The 8754-nt window shown below is 39.1% G+C and overlaps 2 long non-coding RNA genes across 2 annotated transcripts; both read left to right on the top strand.

Moving 5' to 3' along the window:
* The first annotated feature begins 757 nt into the window (after positions 1-757).
* LOC149149715 (uncharacterized) lies at positions 758-1129 on the top strand. The gene is made up of 2 exons (XR_016263019.1): positions 758-892; positions 1052-1129. It is a non-coding gene; the product is annotated as an uncharacterized LOC149149715 (long non-coding RNA).
* Positions 1130-1924: 795 nt separating this feature from the next.
* Positions 1925-8418, top strand: LOC149149714 (uncharacterized). The gene is made up of 2 exons (XR_016262997.1): positions 1925-2067; positions 8197-8418. It is a non-coding gene; the product is annotated as an uncharacterized LOC149149714 (long non-coding RNA).
* Positions 8419-8754: the final 336 nt, after the last annotated feature.

Here is an 8754-nt window from a genome sequence, read left to right as displayed (position 1 = left end):
AACCACTTTGTCCCGCCAGCTTTGCAATCGTTGGAAATTTATGATTACAGCCCATTATCTTCTGCATCTCTTAATACGCACGATCGCTTGCATGTAAAGAATGGACGAGTGTCCTCCCAGGCTTTAGGAAGGGCGTGCCCCATAATGTACGAATTTTGTAGGAAGTTTAAAAGCATCACCCCACGACGCAGAAAAATTTCAGCGATTTTACTTGCAGTTGTGCTAATGAAGCAACACACATTTCGTTCTCTTTAATATTTGCATTCTTTGTATAAGTTGTGTTAATGAAGAAACATATATATAGTTCTCTTTAATATTTGCTTTGCTATCACATTAGAAATTGTATACGAAGTTTGAAAAACAAGCACACCTGTCGACCGCATTTATTTAATTTAAAAGATGGTATGAGTTTGTGCTTATTAGGCCGATAGGCCTTCCTTTGAAAGGGACTTTCGTCGTCCCTTTGTCCCTCAAGCTGACACGTGGCCGCTGGATTCCGCAAGGCAAAACCAGGGGGTTTTCAGTCTCCTGTGACAGGTAGAGCGGGACGAGCGGAACAGTTTCAGTCTCCTGTGACAGGTAGAGCGGGACGAGCGGAACAGTTCTGAGGGAGTGGCGTTCCGCAAGGCAAAACCAGGGGGTTTTCAGTCTCGTGTGACAGGTAGAGCGGGACGAGCGGAACAGTTCTGAGGGAGTGGCGTCATGGATATTAATGTTCTGCGAGGGAATGGCGGTGTCGTCTAACTGTTCTGGGGTTCCTTTGGATGTTAGAGCAGTCTGTGATTCACGGTTTGTTTTCCAGTTTGTTTGACAGCCTGCTGCCCTAAAGACAGTCCTCACATTTTGCAAGCGCAAGCAAAAGTTCATCAGCCCATTTTTACCTGTGACAGAGGTGATCGCTAGCTATTTCTGTGTTCATTTTCTTTCCATTCATTCTATCCATCGGTCTGTTGAATGCAAGTATTGCTGCTGCGTCTTTTTTTGGTTATGAAGAGAGGCGGCTTTCTCCACTACAGCTAGGGTTTTCACCCCTGGTGCCAACTCGCTGCAGGTAGCTTTCATCACGTCGTCAATTTTTACCCTAAATCCCTGACGCCCTGAAGACAGTCCTCACATTTTGCAAGCGCAAGGATCATCAGCCTATTTTTACCTGCAAGTTTAGCCGTGATAGAGGTGATCGCTCCAGGCAAGTTTGTTCATGGCTTCTTTCTTAGTCTTTGGATGTTTATTTATATATGAAAATTTTTTGTTCCACAATAATGCCTTAACCACCTATCTTCTCTGTGGTTATAGACTGTTATCTTATTCAAACTCTCCGCAATACTAGATTAGTACAAGCCTTTTTTTTAGCCTCCATGAAACATACACAATTGCATATGTTCCCTCTTCTACGAAAGGGTGCAGTTGGAAAGCCATGTCCTGAGGCATGAATGCGTAGCTTTATCCCCAAACGTTGAATGCTTATAAATTCAAGGTCATGATTACGGAAAAACTAATAGGAATTTTCATTATCCCAGACCAGACATTAATTACAGAAGGGCGGGGAGCCTTTATAACTGATTAGAGAATTGTTGGGCGAAGTATAAGCAGGGAGCTTGCATTGACCAGAGCTTTGTGGGTGAAAGGATTTACACGGAGAGTGTGATAAAGTACATTCAGTTAGTGTTACCAGGAATCTGCAAAAATGTGTTGTTGCACTATTTGTAAGGTGTGTTCATGCCTTATTTTTCTGGCTGTTCTGATAGGTCTCTTGTTTGGTTTCGGTGTCTTCAAACGAGCGTTCCACCATGCAGAGCAATGCCTTCATGACTGCAGTGGCAAATATAAGGTAGCACTGGCTCCTAATGGAAGACCCTTTCTGAGACATCCATGATGCATTGATAGCCTCACGGCTCAGAGATTTGCTCTGTATTTCACTTTACAGTGTTGGATGCTTAGGTGTATATATATGTTAATAAAGTAAGAAGAGTACATCAGCTGAGACATCCCCATGATGGTTGAAAAAGATTGCCTTGCAGTTTATAGGGTTTGTTGATGGCCTGATGCATCTTCTCCTCCACAAGCTACGTGGGTATTGCTAAATCATTCTTTTTAGTCATTTTTTGGGTATTCATAGGACCATAAGAGCGGATCCATGGCTATATAGCTGGTTCACTTCCATGGATCAGTATATGAATTTTTCTGTTATGTAACATGCTATTCAGTATTTGGGTTGTTTACTGACTATGATTTTTCAAGAAGTATGATAAATTTCGTGAAGATGTCCATCAGTATGTCTTATTTGCTTATTCTGGACTTTCATGGCAAATGCAATGGTTGATTTTGAGCATATGCGTTGTAAACATGTTGGGATGAGCTATATGATTCTAAATTCTTCAGACTGAATTCCTGTGCAATATTACGAGCCAATAGCATATATCGAAGTCAAGAGTCAAGACAAGCATTCTTCTTCATCATTTGACGCCATCAATACCCAAAGAATATAGTTGATGCATTATAATATTACTTAGGACGTTTTCCTTAAATCCACGGTTTCTGTTGTTTCGTTGACTCATGGCATGTTCTTTCATATATGTCTCTGTTTGAACTTGCAATCTGCAATTTGATAAATGCCTATGAATTCGATTTTGAGTATGATTAAAACAAACTTGCAAACCGGGGATCTATTTGGTTGTGGAGTTCTTATACCATAGGAGGGTTTTCTCCACCTGAAATCTGTCTATTACTATCTGCATTCTCTATTTCTGTGTTCAATTTCTTTTCATTCATTCTATCCATCGGTCTGTTGAATGCAAGTATTGTTGCTGCGTCTTTTTTGGTTATGAAGAGAGGCAGCTTTCTCCACTACAGCTAGGGTTTTGACCCCTGCTGCCAACTCGCTGCAGGTAGCTTTCAAGCCCCTGTAGCTAAGACCTCAAAGCATGGAGCTCATCAACCAGAGAGAGTATGTTTCCTCATGAAGTTATTAGAAGTGTCAAAGAAAATAACTATTCCATTTCCCAGGAGTAAGGCTCTTTTATTTGTTCAAAAGTTTTTGGTTGATAAGTTGATGGGCCAGTGGCTGAATCACAAGGTTTTAGGGCTTTGACTAGAAAAAAAACTACTGCTGATGAAAGGATCTTTAAGTTTCATCCTTTATGGAGACATATATATTGCTTTCCTGTTTGAATGAAGGAGGAAAGAAGCTTAATATTTCACAGTGGCCCTTATTTTACGCGCTATTGAGGGTTCTATTTGAATTGCAGAATGCTGGAATTCAACACTTTTACCTTTCATTTTCACTTTAGTGTACTTTCTTCGCTAAATTTCTTCCAACATCTGAGCCTATCTCATGCATATTTCTAGATAATGTTAGAGCCCATGGTTCCATGATCAGTTGTGTCATCGTGATGATTTGTATTATGTATCATGGTTAGTCAAAAGTGTGACCATTGTACTGACCATGCTTACTAATCTATGTAAACTGTTCTCTAGACCTTTGAGGTTTGTATCATCTAACTGGGCTGATCTGTTTATTAAATATGAATTGGGCAGACCTGTGCATGTGAGACTTGGGGTTGGCCCCTTTGGAAATTTCAAATTTCTTCATGAGCTATACGGATGTGACAACAAAAAACTTAAACATCCACTGCTAAGGGAAGATTTGGCGTTCTTACATGATGAGATGGTTTCTCTAGACCTTTGAGGTTTGTATCATCTAACTGGGCTGATCTGTTTATTAAATATGAATTGGGCAGACCTGTGCATGTGAGACTTGGGGTTGGCCTCTTTGGAAATTTCAAATTTGTTCATGAGTTATACGGATGTGACAACAAAAAACTTAAACATCCATTGCTAAGGGAAGATTTGGCGTTCTTACATGATGAGTGAAGGAGATCGACTATTTGGGGCTTTTGATGCTGAGCATTCACTTTGAAAGTCCACTTACCCATTTTGGAGGATACATAGAGATTGTACTTACTGGTTTTGTGGAGGAAAGGAGCGCTTGGGAGGCCTTTAGAGGCTGGATGTGGCATCTTGAAGGGCCTTCTTTGCATCATTTGTGGAGGGAGAAACTGACATACTAACATTTCCACACTTAAGGATAGTTAGGAGGTGAGGTCATACTAACAATTCGACACCTATGGATAGGTATTAGGTGAGGTCATTCAAAGCCTTTCGTTTCCGGTCATGAAATTACATGGGTTGGTAAGCCTAAAATTATATTCAAACTGCCCACATTCTTTCTCCTTTCACATCATACTCCATTTCGATCTTCTTAACTTTGTACAAAAAGAAAATGGGAATTGAATTACTCCTCTTTTGCAGATCGCTGCATTTAGGTGGATTGGTCAAGCTGCAAATAAATAGAAACTGCCCATGATAGTCCGCACTTTGGCCACTGTTATGTGACTGATGGAATCTGATTGTTGGTATGGTCTGGCCGCTGTTTTCAGGGTCCTGTTTCTGATAGTTCTTCTATATGCCTGGACTGAAGGACTGTGTGAACTTTCAGATTCAATAGCTATACATGGTGCTTGAAGAGCGTGTTCACTATATGCAATGCCTGCTTTTCAACATCCCTAAAATGTGCAGAAATGCACAACCACAGTGAGTACACCCGCATATAGCATATTAAAGAAAAAAAATTGTGTATTGTTCACATGATACTTAATATATCATAAATTATTACAAAGCCATATGGAGTCCAGTCAGCCTTTTAGAAGGGTCTGAAAAGGGTAAATTAAGTGAGTGAAATACATGGCAAATGCCTTGATTGAACAACATCTCTTAATGTGTAGGATCAGTATTAGGATTGGCTGAGAAATTTTCCTATTTCATTGATGTTTTGCCGGTACTGCAAGACTATAAGCATTTTTGAGCCGCTTAAGGTGCTTCTAAATTCCAACAATATGTAGCTTTTCCCTGAAGAAAATGGGAATTGAATTACTCCTCTTTTGCAGATCGCTTCATTTAGGTCGATTGGTCAGGCTGCAAATAAATAGAAACTGCCCATGATAGTCCGCAATCTGGCCACTATTATGTGACTGATGGAATCTGATTGTTGGTATGGTCTGGCCGCTGTTTTCAGGGTCCTATTTCTGATAGTTCTTCTATATTCCTGGACTGAAGGACTATGTGAACTTTCAGATTCAATAGCTATACATGGTGTTTGAAGAGCGTGTTCACTATATGCAATGCCTCCTTACATGGTTCTTTTTGTCTTCAGCTCGTCCACATACTTAACCACGTATCCCAATGAGTTGCAAAAATGATTATAGAAACTTTGTACAGAAACTAAATGATTTCTCACATCTGTCATCTTCTGCAATCCATTACATGGTCCACTGCTCTGTGCTTTTTGTTGGTTAAATGATCTGTGTTTTGCAATACGAGAGAGCAGGTTGGGCTCTACAGCCCAGATGGCAAGATTCCTTCTACATTAAACAACAAAACCATGTCAGCATTTTACCCTTCCATCACATACACAAACTTGAGTTTTATATCATTTGGATGTTCAGCTTTCAAAGCTGCTCCAGACACACACAATGGGTTGCACACTGCTATTACTCTGTTTTCTAAAACTCTCAATTGCTTAGTTACACAGACTTACAAGCAGAATAGCTCCTGTTCATCAGTCAGTTATACAACAGATTCCATGTACATGGGTTTGTTTTCGATTGCATGTGAAAATTCACAGGTTTATTGATATTCTGTCTGTATTCTTAAAATTTCCATAGGATTAAAAAATTTAGAAAAATTGGCCTATTACCCTACACCTTTGACTGAGTTCAGTCATTACGAATCTGCAAGGCATCATAATGCCCAAATCCATGATACAAAACACTAACCGGATTTCCCTTCCCATAATCTTGACCATACTCTGCAATGGCAATGAGGCCATCAGCATCCCTCTCATGCACATACACAGTTATTGGCATCCTGTATCCATCCAGAGATAAAATCATTAACTTCAGTTAATAGCAATTTGTAACCGATGTAATACCTACTGCAGTGTTCTAACACTTGTCTCCCTCAGCAAAACAAAATAATTCATTGTTGCACAAACCAAAATCTACCCTTTAATGTCTATTGCTACACATCCCATTTATGTTCGATAGGCAAGAACTGAATATACGATGCAATGCCCATCATAATGCTTTCATATTTATGTCAATGTCTTAAATCTGAAAACTAATTTGAAAAAAGGGTCCTATAGGAAAGCCGGCTAAGAAATCCGGCGGAAACTCCCAACTCCCTTCCTAGAGAGCAGAGCATCTATCAGGATTCGATCATGCAGATTTTTTTCCTATTGAATAGGCTCGTTTTGACAGACGATACATCAGCACTAAACGTGAATAATACACCCCATCATAGTTCCAACTACTACTTAAACCCCAATTGCTCATATAATTTCATATAAAATCAAACATATTAGATCGCCAATTGCACAACATATTTCATTTGATATGAAAATTGTTAAACAAAATCCCCAATTCCTGCAAGCTTCCATATAAGATCAAAACAATTGTTGAATGAAACAAACTGCATATTTACAGAAAGCTTATGCTAAAACATAAACAAATGAATATAGTATTGACCGAAATAATTGTTTGAACATTACAGGATCTGCACAAGCCAGTACAACTGTTTATAGTTCATCACTTAAGTTAATTGCTCAACGCCATGATTAGTGTGAAATGGATGTTATTGTTAAGATGCTATGCTAAAAAAGCTCACTTTCTTTGGTGTTGCAACCACAAGTGGAGCTCCTGGAGAATTTGTAATAGCAAATTTGTCATGCATAAATTTGCTATCCACACTGGATTCATCTTTTGGAACAATCTTCTAGCAATAGCAGCTTTTTAGCCCATTCTGGCCCTTGTAACACACATGTCGCTGTTTTTTACTTGCCGGAAGTTCCAGATGACAGAAAATTTACCAACAATGCCAAGTACATGGCACTCCTGCCTTCCTCTCTCAGTAACCTGCAGTGATGAAGAGAATATATGTCAGAAATTAGTACACTTGAAGAGCTAATAAAGGTTATATTCCAGCCCAACGGTCCTGTAAGGTTCAATTGCTACATGTTATGAAGTTGAAGTCTTTTTTGTGTACCGTATCCCTTCATAGACAATTGCTAACTTTAAATACATTATTATTTGTTTATAGTGGTGATATTCAAGAAGCATATGGCCAAATTTTCCTGTTTCTGTAAGGCATCCTTTAAATATCAAGGTTTCCTTCGAAAAAAATATCTTTCCCCTCTTCTTCAATTAACAAAGGCCACGCAACCTCCTCTTCTCATCAAGAATGTGCAATATTTATGTCTTCATCAAATCACACAAGCATCTGTCGGAAGCATACTATTCTTCAGAGATGTAGTTGTGTTCTGCCTTGGCTGGACTGTATCTAGGGTTTCATTCAGTCATCATTTAAAGATGCATTAGTCTCTCGGAGACTGTCGAAATACAGGATCTCTTCTCCAACTGGGATGTATGCTCAATACTTGCCCATACCTTTGCCATATCTTTTTTAATGTTTTGGGTTTGCTTCCTTCACCCACATGTGCTTGTTCTTGCATGTTTTGATGCTTTTTTGGCATTCTGATGGGGTTCATTTTCACTTCCCTGTGCCAATCATTCTCAGGATGCTATCTATTTCTTTAGGTGGTTGATTACCTCCTCAAAGCACTTCACTAATACAAACTACCCCTGCTTCATGTTGGATGATATCCTTCCTGTCCACACACACAATAAAAACATAATTCTAAAAATGCAAAATGCGGTAGATAATATGATAATTTTTTTAACAGAAATCTAAATCTAGGTTTTAAATCTCCTCAAGGAAATAAAAGTTCACACCTCATTTGGGTTCATTGTTTCAATATTGCTTCTATGGACCCTTCTAAAGCATCAAGTGCTTCAATCAAAGTGTTGGCAGGCAATGCTTGCTCTTCCATCTTCAAAATCCTTAATCTCTTCTTTATAGCCTCTACCCTTTTGCATACTTGTCATCACATACCCCCTAAAGTGAATAATCTACCTTCCCCTTCTTCATCAACAAAAAAAACTCTGCTTCATCATCCTTTGCAACCAGGCTTTGGTTTCAAGTGGGATTCTGTCCTTTTCATCTTAAGCTCTATTCAGAGTTCTGGCTACCTCTGTACATTTCACCTCTGGCTCATTTTGACTACAAGTTCCTCCGGATTTTCAGGTTTCCTTTCGGATTTATTGCATTGGGAGACTTAAATTTGTAGTGGCAAACCTTCATATAAGTTGGGTCAGGTTTTCAGCATTTTCAAGCCTATTCTCCTTTGTCTGAGCACATCAATTCTGAGATTGTCCTGTATATTTATAATGAAGAGGTCAAGCGAAACTTTCAGGTGCACAAATCATGATCATCAAATTTCTTCACAGAATGATACTATTATGAGGATTCTGCCCCATTTGAATCAAAGGGTGATGCAGTTGGAAATGGAATGTGCTTTCCTAAGAAGCACACAGTAAAGTCAGAATGATATTTCAGGTGCTTCCAATCACATAAACTTGCACTCTGCAGAGATTGGAGAAATCAGGGAAGAAGACACTGTGTGGCAGCTCCTTGAAGCCATGAAAATAGGAGATTTGGAACCAGTGCACTCTACCCAAGAAATGGGAGACGCTGACAGCTGTAACATCTTTTATTTTTCTAATGTATCTCAAAGTTTTACTAATACTAGCAAGCTATTACTGGATTTATACTTGTGTGAACTGTTGGAAATCTTTGTTAGTA

Source organism: Pinus tabuliformis, chromosome 9 (genome assembly GCF_031772625.1).
Source record: "Pinus tabuliformis cultivar Carrire ecotype Pingquan chromosome 9, CPIR1, whole genome shotgun sequence".
NCBI classification, from domain to species: Eukaryota; Viridiplantae; Streptophyta; class Pinopsida; order Pinales; family Pinaceae; genus Pinus; species Pinus tabuliformis.
Note: the sequence above shows the minus strand (reverse complement) of the source record. Positions and strands in the feature narration are given on the sequence as shown.